Here is a 13,024-nt window from a genome sequence, read left to right on the forward strand (position 1 = left end):
AGAGCTACTTAAGAAGAATCTCAAACAAAGGACAGATGTTTCAGCTAGTCAATGATTCCCAATAAGTAAAATCCTTTCTGGTTTCAAAAGAAGAAAATAAAGCTGCTGGAACAGTGCAGTCAGTAACCTGGAAATCAAAGAAACCATCTGAAGATTGGAGTGAATGCATAGAGGCTCCCAGAACCTTCAGGGTGCAAGGGATTGTGCGGCATAATGGGTCAAGATCACGTCTAGATTCACTAAAGAGGAAAACTGCTAAACTGTTACAGTAATTTCATTCATACTTTTCTCCTCCCTGGTCTATTTCCACACAAATATAACTTTATTTCAGGAACTATTTCATGTCACCTTTTTGTATGTGTCAATAAGACCAACACGAGAAAGTGTTGACGTGTTCAGTACTAGTTTTCCATGCTGTACTTGAAATGAAATAGCATTTGGGAAACCCATTATGTTGCGCTACATGACACAGTTTCTGCCTCCAAGCCAGAGGATTGGACACGGTCGACTGGGCCCTGACAGCGTGATGGCATCGTTAGGAGTGACGTACTCTCGTGGAACCAGCGCCTGCCGTTGGTGGTTCATCCATCTCAGCTATTGTGTAAGGCCCCGACAAGCACATGGGTGTGGAACTTGTCTTTTATCGTGCAACACCCAATCAATCATCCTCTTATTAGAAGTCCACTTATCCGTTTTTTGTGTGTAATACACGCTTTGCTAAATCTGTCTGGTTTCGGGGACCAGGGGAAAATGCTTTTAAGCAATCTATGGCTAATTTAACCCAAGATCCACACTGTATAATCAAAAAAGGGGGGGGAAGAAAAAATCTGTGTTAACCAGACAGCTTTCACAGCAGATGCACAGTAGCAGATGAATTACGTCGTGTCACACGCTTTCCCTGGGAAGATCAGACGTAACTCCCTCCGCTTTGGTTCAGCCTCCTGCACCCCGCCGCAATCCCCTTTAAATCACATATGAAATTTCCGTAGGACACATGTCAGTCTGGAAGTCTCCCATGTCCATTTAGAGCGCTAACATTTTTCACAGGTGGCTTGGCTACTCATTTATAGAAGTTCAAAATTTAACCGAGAGACGTTATGGCAACAGAGCTAAAAACCCGACAAACTGAAATCCCAGAGTGAACTCGGAGCACAACGCTCTGCCAAAAAATACTAATTTTATTTACAACTGAAGCATAAAGGACTCGTCTCTCAAGAATGCAATATTTCTCAATACACACAGTCGTTTTAGGCCATACGAAGCGGAGGAATGTCCCTTAGAGCACATTAGGCGAAATAACCTGCGAACTATGCGTGACGCGATAAATGCGAAACACATTTACCGGGGAAGGTTGGAATTTTGTTAAGCAAGAAAATACAGCAGACGATGCGACTTTGGGAAGCAGTCACCTCCGAAACTAAACAAATCACATCTGGTCAGCAACATTATTGTTGCGCACCGCTTTCCTGGTTTGTGTTCATGAGCAGCTCGGGAACATTTGGCCACGAAACCCATCGAGATGACCATAAAAACAGTGTTGGTCAGAGAACCAGGCAAGAAATCCTGGCACACAGATCCACATGTCCGGTTGGAGATTACGTATGTCGACAAACATTGGTCTTGAATTTCAGAAATCTGACCTTTATGTCCTCCCAACTATTTGCCGTTTAACCTCCTGACCTTTTTTGAGATTTTTCTGTGTGACACAATTCCAAATCGTTGGTAGAGAATTTGCAGAGGACTATCCAGACATTTTCTACGTAAATCGTATTTAAAATATTAAAAAGAAAATACAGCTTTAGCAATATCTAGGTGTAATGGTACTTGAGATGCTATTGGCTGGTATTTGCAAAGTGATCAATCGCTGAACATTAACTGACTGTATCCCCAAAAGGAGAAATAATGAACAGTATCAAGGATAGCTTCTCCACTGTCCACATTAATGCATATTAAGGTAAATTTGGTGTTTGAACTATTAAATTAGGTAGTCGTAAGTGATTTTAAAGTGGGTTTGGGTTTTCATTGATTTTATCTACTTGCATGTGGTTGTGTTGCCTAAAGCCAACAAAGTCCAGGGGTTCACTGTAGTAGTGGCAAAATAAAGCCACAAGAATTCAATTCAACTCAATTCAAGTTTATTTATTCAAGTATAGCACAGTAACTCAGGTTACATGATAAAAACAACCAGCAGTTGTTTTCTAGGCTGATTTACAAACCCAGTCCCTGGTTGGGCATAAAAAAAAACAAAAAACAGCAAAATTAGAAAGTAAGGTCCACACACACACACACACACGCACGCACACGCACACACACATAAGCTGAACTACTGTAACTATTAACTTCTGGATTGTTTTAAGCTGTTTTGGGGTTTGATTTATTGATTCTAGTGTCATTATTATTCTGTGTTCTTTAGTCTTTTTCTTCGATTAGATCAGCATTGTTTCTGTTTTACCTTAGTTCGGTTCTTCTTAGTGATTTTTGTTTATTATGTGTGTTACCTTCTTGTCTCTAGTCGCTCATAGATAAATTTTCTTATCCCGACTCCAGCTTGCATTTTGGCTCACGCTTCACCCACCCATCACGATATTGACTGGAAATAACATGAAAATTCATATTAGAGAATAGACATTGTCCACACCAAAGTAGGCCGTTCACATATTTGTCTTTTGTTTCAGCCATTGTTCCACCTGGGAATCCACTATGTGCACAATGTGTATATGAAACACACTATCATTTCCATGGTTACAACAAGGTAGTGGCAGAATGGTGCTGTGTGGATTCTTTTCCTTTGATCAGCTGTTAGTGGTCACTTCTGTAATCCGATGCAGCCTCAAAAGCTGCTCCAAACTCAAGAGGCTTGAGTTAAACCAGATTTAAACTGGTTTAAACAAGTTTAAATCTGGTTTAAACTCAGATTTAAACCAACAGGTGAACAAACCTTAAACGTCCAACGTTTATTATTCCTACAACATTCCAAAGCCGGATTTACAAGCACAATTCTGGCCGAAACTAGAGGCCATTAAAAAAAGAAAATACAAATTTGGCACAAGTCAAAAAGACCAGCCCCGAAACTGCCCGTTTAATTTCAAGCTGACAAGAATCGACGAGCTAAAGCGACGCTTATATCTGTATGCCAGTCTTAAAATTCCAAGACATTCATTCCGTTTAAAAAGATATAAGACACGCATGTGTTTGAACGCAGGACTCATTCATTCTCAATCCATTTTCACTTCCAACATTTGTTAATTTCTGAAGTTTGGTCAAGAGGCCTTTGCTAGCTTAAATTTTTAGAGCGCTGGGCACCCCCTTTTACTGCGTCTTTCCAGTGCTCTGCAGCTGCGTATTCCCAGTTATCCTGTAAGCGGCGGGCTGTAAGTGCCACGCCGACTTTGCCGATAGTAAACTCCGACAGGAAATGTCCCTCTGCAGCGCTCATTTGAAATAAAAGTAATGTGGCTGCTTAATGATCTCGGAGGGACCGATGGGGAGAGGCACATGACCGGAACGCATGAGATGTGCTGTTTTTGTCCCAATAATGGAACTAATGATCTAATTTTTTTTTTTCTTCTTGTAATTTTTTATTTTTTTTTACAAAATCATCAGCTTGGTCGAAGTGACGTTTAAAATACATCCAGCTGCGTCTAGTGACGTGTCAATCAAAAGGAGTGTGATTGTGAAGAGAGGCGGCAGAGAGATTGTTTTTGTTTTGTGGACATCTGCTGCTGATTACGAGTTAATGAACGATTCACAGATGTCATCCTCTGGGGCCAGACTGTCACTGCTCCAGACAGGAGGGGGATTAAACTTAAAGTCTCACCGAGAGGAACACCACTAAACTTAGTTTTATTAAGCAGACGGCCACCAAGGCACACATTAAAGCATCCAGGAAGAGGAAGAAGAAGAAAAAAAAGAAAACCCAGAATTTTTCTGCACATTCAGGTGAACAGACATTCACGTCTTAATTTACCTTTTTTTTATTTTTACCTTGATTGTTCCACCATCACGCGACGGTGAGAAACGGGGCGCGTGACTCCGCGCCGTGGACGGAGTTGACCCGCGTCACGCGCACATCAGAAGGCGCGGTAAAACCACTTCTGTGCGCTGCGTGTTCCCCTGCCGCCGAGTGTGCTCCTAATGTTTGTGCTGAAATGCGGTCGGGTGGCTGAGACTGAAGCTCCCTTTTAATCTGACAAGAGAGCATTTTCATTAGCTCTGTTGGGTCCTATTATTAAAGCCGGCTTCAAAGGCCCGACAAGTGAAACCACCAACAGGAAATGGCCCAGTGGGCTTCAAACTGTATAGATCAGTCAATGATAGCAGCATGTGCCTTTTTTTTTTTTTTTAAAGTGGCCTGGTGCAAAATTGCCTGTATTGCGAGTTGTGTATTTAGCAAAAAATTCATGCACAGTACCTTGCAAAAAGTACATCATTATATTTTTAATGAGGTTTAATAAGTCGGACCTACACAAGCTAATGCATAATTGAGAAGTAGAAGTAAAGTAACATGAATTGAGATTTTGTTTAAAAGTAAGAAATCAACAGGTGTAGCAGCGTTAGAACCTCTTTATAAACCCGAAAGAAAATTTGGTGCAATCACTTTGGAAGTCGCCCCATTAGTGATCATTGTTGATTCAGTGATTTTCAGTACCAATCTGTTCTGTGAAGACCTCAGAGGTTCATTGGAGAACATCAGGGACCAAACAGCGTCACAAAGATTAAGAAATGTCACATGCAAGTCGACTATAGAAGAGAATAGCATGCAATAGAAACAGCCTTTATTGTCCCGCAAAAGGAAAAGTTAGGCGGAACAGCAGCAACACATGCAGCTCTGGAAAAAGCAAAGATTTTTATTTATTTGCAGAAAATGAGAAATGGTCAAAATAGCAAAAAAGATGCAGTGCTTTCAGAGCTCAAATAATGCAAAACAAACAAACAAAAAAAAAAAAACAAGCTTATATTCATTTCGAAACAACAATACCCATGTTTTAACTCAGGAAGAGTTCAGAAATCAATATTTGGTGGAATAACCAGGAGCTTTTCAATGGGGTTCAGTGCAGTGGGCTCTTTATTTTTTCCAGAACTTTAAATAAAGTTAATAAAAAGGTGCTAAAAACGTATATATATATATATATATATACATACACATGACAACTATATTGTTGTGGAGAATTTTAAAGCAGGGTTAGATTTAAAATAAATTTCACAACTTTTGAACATCTCAGGAAACAATATTCAAGCCAATGTCTGAATATGAAAAGACAAAGACACCCCTGAAACTCTACCAGGACATTCCCCAAAACATATTGGCTGGGTGAGAGAAGAACATTGACCACAGGAGCAGCCAGGAGGCCCATGATGAGAGCTGCAGATATCCACAGCTGAGCTGGGAGACGCTGTTGACAGGAAAACATTTAGTCATGCACTGCAAGAACCTGGCTTTTATGCAAGAGTGGCAAAAAGAGAGCAGTTGTTAAAAGAAGGGCTTTAAGACATCCTATGTAGTTTCCTGGAAGCCATGCAACTGACCAAAGGAAACATGGAAAAGGCGGCTAACAATGTACCAGCGTTCTACTTTTCTTCATCATGGGAAGAGAGGCTGTTCAAAGTCGATGAGAAGTTTGATGGAGCTTAAAATTGGGCAATAGAGTAAGAAAATCTCTTGGAGGAGGCAATAGATTTGAGACTGGGGTGCAGGATTATCTTCCAGAAAGACAACCAGAGCTAGAGTGGAGTAATTGGGATCAAACCAAAGAGTAAAACTGAGTATATGTGGCAAAACTGGTGTTCACTGATGCTCATCGTTCAAACTGGAGCTATCTGGAAAAGAAGGATTGGTGAAACGTTCCGCCTCTGGATGTGGAACGCGGGTAGAGACGTTCCCTCGGAGGGAGTTGGGAGTCCAAGCGGCAGCAACAAGGCGATTCTAGATTCGTGTCAGGAAGAGTCGGGTACAAAGAGATAGAAAACCTTCCCTCCCAGTTCCCGTTTATGTGCTGCTTTGTGTTGGTCTGCCGCATAAAAGGTCCAATAAAACACACTGAAATTTGTGGCTTTAACATGACATAAAAGTTAACAAGTTGAAGGAATACTTCTGTATGGCTGCATGCAGGGGCCCTCAAAACGGCGCGCACATGTGGGACTTATGACACATCGGTTCCGACGCAGAGCGGCAGAAATGGAACTTATGACACTGGGCTGGGCAAGCCACGATTACTGTGGATAAAAATTATTGTAATAATGTTATTTTTTAATAACTGTATAATAAGCCATCACTTGCCCTTAGAGTTGATGGAAATGTGGAATCAATAACTTTTTATATGGCTCAGGCATCGCATTTGCCATGACAGCAACAAGAAGTGGTGTCGGCGGAGTTGCGGATCTTAACATTTCCAACTGCTTTGCCATATGTTAGAAATCATGGTGTGTACAACCTTGCTAAATGGTGGCAATAATGAGTGGCTGTTATTGCCAGAGTTGTTCCTAATTGCAAGTATGCGATCCAACTGCCAGTGCAGGATTTGGGAGTTGCGTTTGGAGTTGCTATGTAACAAGCGTAATCCCTTAAACAAACACGGCCTTCAATAAACGTTGATTGCGTGTGACAGTTATTTGCGTTGCTGCAGAACTATTCGAGAGAGGAAATTGTAAAAAGATTAATAGCCGGACGAGCGGCGAGCTGCTAAATCTGTTAAGTTGCTAATTTGATGCGTGCAGCCCGGGCCCCTCCTGCCACACCTGCGGGACAGAGTATGCAGATTTTGGACACTTTGCACGTTAATGCCAGCAGACGGCTTGTTGACACATATGAAGCGCATGTGCACAATTACCTTTGTTGTAAATCCGCAACGAGAACTGGGGGAATAATGAAAGATCCGTAATGAGTCAGTGTATACAATCCAGTTGGGATCCATTTGAACAGGTGCAGAGGTGGGTTGTGGAAATTTTTTTTGTATTTTTTCCATTTTATTCTATTTTTGTTACCGTCAAACCTCGGAACAGACGGCTCCTTCTATACCGGCCTTGTGCGACGTTTCCTAAGGGCGTAGTTTGAACTTTTAATTTTTAATTCAAATTTTTTTTTCAGAGCTTATTCAACACCACGTTCCACCGGAATACCTGGCTTTTTCTTCCGTTCTGGGATCCAAACACAACACAGGGCCATTGTCCCTGTTTGCTTGAGGGGGAATACAACGGAGGGGCAGCTCGGTTATTCCACTCAGGATGTGATACGAACGGGGGGCTTTAACGACGCGCATGAACCGAATCACACTGCCTACCTTGAACACATTACGGAAACGGGCAAATATTTCCTCTTACTGCTGCTCTGAGAGCCATACGCGCGGCCGTTATATTGGCCCGGAGTGCCAGCTGGTGAGGACAAATCCATAAGGATTCCTGTTTCCCTCGCCCGACTCTCTGGCAGCCCCGCTCCATTCATTCGGGTTTTATATGTGCCCACTGCCTGGTAGCTGTGCTACTACCGGTTTCAGGGGAGAATTAATCAAAAGCAGGTCTTATTAAAGTACATTAAGGCCGGTGGAATTGGATGTTATGTGCTCAATAAGGGCCCAGAAGGATTGTATGCGAGCCATGGTTGACACTTGTGGCTTCTACGAGTCAGGATATTGTAGCGGTGTAGTGGAGCGGTGTCGGTTACGGGGGGGCAATTCACTTGAGCCAAATGTTGCATTGTGAGTAAGTAGTTTTTAAGTGGGTATGAATACAGTAGGGGGTAAAAGGAGGGCTTCATAGTCCAGGAATGTTTATCCCCCAACCAGGCCTTCATTCGGAGCTGGATTATGCAGCAGCATGGTTCCCGTGCAACCTTTGCCTCCATGTGGAGGGTCTGTTGGAGAAACATACGTCCATACATATCCACATGTACAAACAGTCGTTACCTTCGTAATGAGAAGCTAGGTCTTATTGCCCCCTCAAGGCATGCTAAGGAGGACGGAGTGCAGCCACTGTGGAGGGATGTTGTACCCAAGTATCTCAGGGGAGCTTGGAGGAAGCGGCGAATGCATCATAGACATCATCTTCCTCCACACAGCACATTTAATTGTATCGTCCGTGGGCTGTGGAAAAGCGTCGGATCGGATCGGCCCGGGCCCGGCTGCAGTTGAGGTCTTGACCTCACGTCTCGATAATGTGAGTCTGTAAGGCTTGCTGCCTTTTGCTGCAGAGTGTGACCTAAATCTAGTTTCTGCTGTTGCCGGTCCTGGCAACCAAGTGTGGAAGATTTAGATCTGTAAAAATATTGTAAATAAACCTTTCTTTACTTTCATCGATCAAGACGTCCACATGCCGAGTGTTCGATCTCAGTTTATATATATATATAAAAAAAGATTTACAAACCTTTAAGTACTATTACATAGTCAATTCTTCAATTTTTTTATTTTTTGTTAGAAATCAGCCTACCACTATTAGCATGTTAGCTTAATCTGTCTAAGCAAGTGACTTTTGGGAAAAATGTGCTTCTTGCATAGAACAATCTTCATCATGCTTTTTTTTATATATATATATACATATTAAAATAATACCCAATCAGTTCAAACAAACAAAAAAAGAAAAACTTGGGATTTGCTCCTGTGACATCCTCCTCCAGCTCAGACAGCTACCAACTTTCCAACTGGAGAGGAGGAACGCGCACGCAGAGCGACGTGCGAGACACGTTTGATTTTCTTTTCGTCTACTTGCTTGCCCTTCTGCATTCCTGTTTACCACGAAGGTATTTTAGTTTGTTCTTTAAAACACCAGCGGGAGGATTTATGGAGCTACTGTAGTGCAGCGCGCTGATGAACAGGCCCCTAATTGCTGCCTGCTCTGCATCTCCTCCTCGTGTATGTGGGTATGAATGAGAAGACTAAACCGCACGGTCTGTGTGTGTGAGTGAGAGGAAACCGAATAAGAACCCTCTGCATTCATTTACTATCTCCTTGTGTGGTTTGGCAGCAGGCGCTGGCTGGTAAATGGAGTTGTGTGTGCAACGGGCATCCGTCTGGACGCGAGGCAGGCCTGGCACGCTACGCTGCTCCCCTGCGAGGCCCGGCATGAGGGTGGGATCAGAGCAGAAAGCCTCGCTCGGCTCCAGACAGGCAGTCTGTGCACATGCGTGGATGCGACCAAACGCGTGTTTTTGCATGCATGTGCACCACTGCGAGCACAGGGGCAATTAAAGTAAAAACCACACAAGCTTAACCAGCAGCCAAAGGTTGGCTATTGTTCCGCCTGTCACTTTAAGACGTGTTGACCTCTCCGTACGGAGTCTCACCATTCATCACTCTGTCACACGGCTTGTCCGAGTCTGTGTGTTCCCTAATCATGTCTTTTTTTAATTTTTTTTTTTTTTTTTTTTTTTTTTTTGCGCAAATTTAACACCAGGCTGTTTATTTGACCTCTGTGGTTGTTAGAGCTGTGAGGCGCGATCAAGCCAAGCCGAAAGCAACACAATAATATCCACACCGCCGTGGCAGCTCGCCATACCTCCCTGTTCTCTGCTGGATAATAAGTGAACCGCCACGAAGCCGAGCTCGGTTTGCACTTGGACAGCACAACTCCCTTGGAAGATAATATTTTTGCTGGAAGTATTGTTTGTTGGACGCCAACACAGGATATTATCTCCTAAACAGCACCAGCGATGGAAATCGTGTGACTGGTCTGAAGTTCTGAGGCGCTCAAATCTGCTCGTGAAAGTTAAGACATTTAAGGCAAATGATTAACAAAAGGACGCGACGTATAGCGAGTTCAGCTTTTGCTCGACAGCAAGCGGAAAACGATGCGGCGTCTGAACCTGCCAACGCATTCGGTGACGTCGCGTGTTTAATTGAAGACAGCAGGAATAACTAGAAAATTCCTGAAGAAGTTTAACCGGGGCCCGCCAAAGTCCGCCCGCCGGTTTGGACCCAGCGTTCTGATGCTAGAAATGTGCATCAATGCTAAGCTTAGCTAAATTGTGGTCAATAGCTTGTGGAGAATTTAAGCAGGGGCTGTTTTGATGCACATTGAGCTGACTTGACTCGTGTGTGTGTGTGTGTGTGTCAGTGTCCCAGTGCAGGGAACACAGATATGATCTGGTTGTTTCACATCTGTTTTTTTTAATCTTCATTAGTATCCATTACTGGTCACCACCTGCTTAACAACACATTTGGCTTTACTGCAGGCTTAGGAATAAAAACTGAACACTTGCCACAGACATCAAAACAATTTGATGAGAAGAACGATTTTGTTCATGGGTGGGAGACAAGTTGAGGGAGAATTAACGCATTTTACTGACAGAATTAAAATTGTGCTTTGATTTAGATTTTATTTAACAGGATCACATTTTCAAAATCTGTACAATCCAACTTTCTTTTTATTATATGCATAGCTCTGGAAAAAAAAACAAGACGCTACTTAAAATGATCCGTTTCTCTGATTTCTTTGTAGGTACATGTTTGAACAAAGTGAATATCGTCCTTTAATTCTGTGAACTACTGACAACATGTCTCCGAAGTTTCCAGGCAAAAATTTCGTATTTATTGGCAGAAAATGAGAAATGGTTAAAATAACTTAAAAGATGCAGCGCTTTCACACCTAAAATAATGCAAAGAAAACACATTCACATTCATTTAGAAACAACACTACTACTCAGGAAGAGTTCAGAAATCAATATTCGGTGGAATAACCATGAGGTTTTCAGCTGGGTCCACTGCAGTGGGCTCTTCATTTTCACCAACTTTCAGTATCAACTTTCCAAAACGTTTTTTTCTGTTACTCACAGATAACATTTCTGATCTTATGCAACAAGCAAAACTCTTTTGGTCCTTGGGTTCAGTTTAGTGACCCGATGCCACCTCTGAACTCTGTACGATCAACAAATCGGCTCAGTGGCTTTCAGTCTGCAAGCTGCTGCTCTGTTCCAACTTCAGAAATGGAGATTTGCCTTGAGCTGAGCAACGAAAAAAGGGGATTGTAGTAATGTCTTCATTAAGTATGAAAAAAAAAAAGGGCCCAGGTTTACATTTCAGAAATCGGAGCATCTCCTAAGGTTATCAGTAGAAAGACAGAAGTCTTTTAGCATTTTGCTCTTTGTGAAAGGTTTGCTTTATTTTTTCACAGATCTTACAGAATCTCTGACGGTCTTCGCTTATCTTTCAGTACTTACCTGGTTTCTCTTTAACTCCTCCTCCTCTGTGTGGTTATTTCCAGAAGATTTTTGAAGTCAGAGCTCATGATGCACTGAAAAGGTTACAGCCATTATCTTAATAAGTGTGTGTGTGTGTGTGTATACTAGATGACCACTTTCACAGTATTTACTGACAGCAGAGGTGAATTTTGGAAAGCAAGGACATTTTCCTATTTTTTCTTTTTTTTTGCAGTCCTCCTGCTCTCTACTAGTTATCTTTAGAGCAGGAGTGTCAAACTTGGCTTTATTTTGGGCGACATCAAAAATCTGAATGTTCTTAAAGGTCCGGTTGTGCCAGAATGTCTTGGTAAAACCTATTAAACTGTTAAAATATGCATAAATAGATGTCCCTCCAGGATTTTGTGATTGTTTTTGTGGCTTTTTGCAATCACAATCTAATATACCATGTTAAATATGGCCTTTTATCACGCGCCGTTATCAATATACTATAACTTGACATCAACTAAGCCTGAGGCAACCCAAATGTTTTTGACCAATTTTGAGAAAAACTTCCCGTAAAATCAGAAAAAAATGTGGGGATTTTGTGTGACTTTTGGGGACTTGTGAAAAACTGGAGGGACTTAATGAAGTAATCTGGAGTCTTGAGGGCCACATAAAAAGCTGTGGGGGGCCAGATCTGGGCCCCGGGCCTTGAGTTTGACACATGTGCTTCAGAGGTGAGAATAAAGTTTTGGTTAAGGTTAGAGGTTAGGTCTGGGAATAGACCAGGACGAAGTTCATTTGCTCTAGTCAATCACTAGATCTGTTCATATTTAACAAAGAATTTGGACAAAATTATAAAGAAATGCATCGTCATACTTGAACGTGCTGAATGAAAACGTGTTCAGTTCATTTCAGATTATTTACGTCGCGTCAATTCACAACACGTCATCTTGAGGCACTTTACAGAAAAAAAAAAAGTTTATTTGAGTGTGGAGGTTAAGTTATGTGAGGGCTGATGCCGGACTCCTTGTTGGGGCAGCAGGCGGTGACGAGCCATACGGCATCTGAGGGGGAACGCGACTAAGGTGTTCATTCATCTGCCTTCTTATTAGTTTTTTTTTTTTTTTAACCATCTTCAGGTGACCAGAAAGTTGCTTTTTTGTTTGTTTGTTTTTTATCTGTTTTTGTTTGTTTTGTGACGTCGTTCTCTGTTATTTCCAAATCAGACGTGCTTTTATTTTGAAGTATCTCATCGAGGCAGCCAGCTGACATTCCAGGATTCCTCCGGGGTGTCATTTTAAGAACCGCATGAAGGCGAATAAACGGACAAAACGTATTTTTAGATGAAGCTCTGACCTCATCGACAGGGACAGCAGAGTTCTCATGAACACAGAGAAAAGTGAGCAGGGGGGAAACGGTGGCGAACGTCTTCATGTTACAGAGAGCTGAACAGATCTAGATGACACAGATTTGCTTCTGATCTCGATATCAGTCCTTGAGTTCCCTCTGTTGATGGAGTGTGAGGAAAGTGCTCCTATTTATATTCACAAGGATGCAGCTGTTGCCTCGACACCCGGGAATTTCCCACAGTCGGACATTTGGGATAGAAACGGGATACTTTGAAATATTTGTAGATTTAGTTTGGGTCAGTTTCTGCCATTTTCCCAGTTTTAAACAACACACAGCAACAGCTTAGTCTGCACTAGTAATAGGTTTGTTAGTGTCCATCTACTTTAAATAAACCGTGGCTTTCCTCCACAAACGTTTCAGTTTCTCATTTTCCTTTGATTGGATTGAAGGAGAGAAAAGTCAGAAATGGAGAAATCCCGAACACTCTGACCCGCCGAGAAACCACCTCACACACAGAGGCAAAGTCAGGTGTGAAATGTTGCTTCAGTTCAAAAGCAAGTTTAGCAC

This window comes from Gambusia affinis, linkage group LG05 (genome assembly GCF_019740435.1).
Source record: "Gambusia affinis linkage group LG05, SWU_Gaff_1.0, whole genome shotgun sequence".
Taxonomy (NCBI): Eukaryota; Metazoa; Chordata; class Actinopteri; order Cyprinodontiformes; family Poeciliidae; genus Gambusia; species Gambusia affinis.